This window comes from Botryllus schlosseri, chromosome 7 (genome assembly GCF_051294905.1).
Source record: "Botryllus schlosseri isolate E-star chromosome 7, Bs_hap1, whole genome shotgun sequence".
NCBI lineage: Eukaryota > Metazoa > Chordata > Ascidiacea > Stolidobranchia > Styelidae > Botryllus > Botryllus schlosseri.
This window is the reverse complement of record NC_137242.1, coordinates 29946991-29949647: the sequence shown is the minus strand read 5'-3', so window position 1 is coordinate 29949647 and position 2657 is coordinate 29946991. Positions and strand designations below refer to the sequence as shown.

General features: G+C 39.3%; 1 long non-coding RNA gene across 1 annotated transcript; it reads left to right on the top strand.

Annotated features, from left to right (window-relative positions):
- Nucleotides 1-250: 250 nt before the first annotated feature.
- On the top strand, nt 251-2657 carry LOC145443301 (uncharacterized). The gene is made up of 2 exons (XR_013916381.1): nt 251-411; nt 1377-2657. It is a non-coding gene; the product is annotated as an uncharacterized LOC145443301 (long non-coding RNA).

Here is a 2657-nt window from a genome sequence, read left to right as displayed (position 1 = left end):
TCTTCATCCATGGAATGATATTACCATGCCGAAGCCGTATCAACTAGTGAGTAATAGTGATAGTGGGCACATAGAATGGCTCACTTTGAAAAACAACAACATTATGTTTCAACTGAAATCAATTTTAGCGTTTCAACATGATTTACTAAGCGTTTTTCTGAATTTTTTTCAAATCAGGTCGCGGGCCGCAAAATAGGACCTCGCGGGCCGCATGCGGCCCGCGGGCCGCGTGTTGGAGACCCCTGCTTTGAACTCCTGTTTCGACCTGAAAGAAATCCGGATTCCGACATGAAGATATCCGAACCAGAACCGCATCAGGAAAGCAAAGACGAAATGTGGATTTTGTGTCATTCACTACCCAACATGGTCTCGTTCCATCGATCACGGTGCCGGAAGGCATCAGCATTCCAGGTACGTAACAGTCAGAAGTGGTGGTTTCGTCGTCGTTTCCATCAATCATAGTCCAAATTCTTATAAATGCTATTATTTTAAAATCCAAACTTTGCTACTCCAAAAACTTCGCCTCTGTGTGTGGAAATTGAGCCAAATATGCTATACAGCACTTATTTTAGACAAATAATGCCAATAATTTTTGTTCTATTCCAACCCGTAGCAGCGAAGTCTTTGGAGTATAAAATTCTGGATTAAAAAATATTTCTGTGGGTAATTTAAAATAAATCGAAAATTTCGTTCTCCAATAACTTTGCTTCTACAGTGCATATCAATTGCACTACAAGTACTAGTTACCCTACATGTGTCAGAAAAATTTGAATGTAAATTACTTTAACGCAGCGTTATGATCAGGATCTTTGACCCACATCCAATTTTGATACTGACCACAATTTATTTACCCTATATCAAAATTTATTATTGCCAGGAGTTTGCAATTACCTTTGATTTTGTAATTTGGATCGTCTGAATGCCTTTTTGCAGGTGATTCCTCTGTGAATAGGCCAGGCGGCGCTGACCAAAATGAAGGATAATTACTATGGTACATTTTGCTAACCTTTTAATTGTACTAGTCAAGATGCATGCTATATCGAAGACTTACCCAGTATAGCGCAGGGCTAGGGTTATTTATGCTACGTAGCCTATGTCTTCCTTTTCGATGGACCAGCGTCCAACGCCAGCGAACGGCTTTGACTCATCAACATTTGTCGGGATTTGAGAACCCCTTTTTTCGATTTAAAAAGAAGGTATTTTCACTCCACCCTACTGGCCATGGCTGTAAAGCTGTTCAAATAAATGCTCTGAAGTTTATCGGTGAAGGAGTTAGATATCGGTTATGCACTTTGTGATCAGCTGGTTGCAGAATACCAGTTTTTTAGTGAATGGCAGGTAGCTCATAGAATTAATATGCACTTCTTTCATCTTAGACGGAAAATCCCAACCTTGTAAAAGGAGCTGCGATGACATAGGAGCTCAGCTGATGCAGGTCCAGATTGAGCATTAAGAAAGATTCTTGAGAAAACAAGAATTCCGAATCCATATGAAAGAGCATGAGTTAAAATAGAAAACGTTGATTGGAACTTGAAAAGGAATGAATCATAACAAGCATTGTCTGCCATGCCATTTTTCTATATTCAAATATGTTATTCCGCCTCCCTGCCAAGTTACAATAATTTCATTTCACAGATCGGTCAATTTCTTTCCTTATTAATTATATGCAGCGTAAATTTTGAGTTGATTCTTCCATTCTACCGTTATGCCATGTCATGCAAAATTGTTTCTTCATTTTTTATTGTGATATAGCAGCAAATTATTACCGTCATCTACTTTTCCAATAAACATGATCAGAAGTATGTATTGATCAGAATTTCAGAATAAGTTCTTGCGTAAGCGCGGATCCAACTTCACACATTAACCTACGTAGCTTCCTTGAGGGTGACGTCAATACCAGGAACTGGCAGATTGGTTTTGGTAGTGACACTGCAGTGATTTCTGAAATGGTATTTTCATTTCGCATGTGATTTAACAGCATACGGAAGCACTGTTTGAGATTGTCGAAACATCCCTCCACCGGCACACACTTCTTTCAATAATAGTTGTATTTTTCTTCTTTAGCAGAGGGTGGATTTGTTAACGAAGTCATCAGGTATAGCCTCTTTCATCCAACATAATATCAATGTAGTTCTTCTGATCGAGCTCGTATTTGTAATTTGAAAATAGTCGTGAATGCTTCCTGACATTAGTTATGTTGTCGAAATATCGGTACCATGAATGCAACTGATGACATTGGGAACTTCAGTGCAGTGGATGCTTTGACGTGCAGTTGTCTGGCTGATGCCAAACAAGCCAGAATGTATGGTATTCGTTGCAAGTTGATCGTCGCAAAAATTCGCAGTCCGCAGAATAATTGCATCATGGGCGCAAAGTGTGGCACCGTACATTCAACCATGGACTGTATTTAATGATGTTCAATAGAATCAATGTAGTTCCATTCAAAAATCTGCATCGGTGACCAAATTCCTTAGCTGCGTATATTTGGAATGGATCTGATATGTATGTCTGCCAAGTGATGCCTTGTCACAGCCATTGTACTCTCGTCGTCTGAACTGTCATCAAGCATATCCAATATCCATGCTACAGTAATAATTACGGCACCAGTCCGTGATGCCGTGCTTATAGAACTAAGTATGTATGTATGTATGTATGTA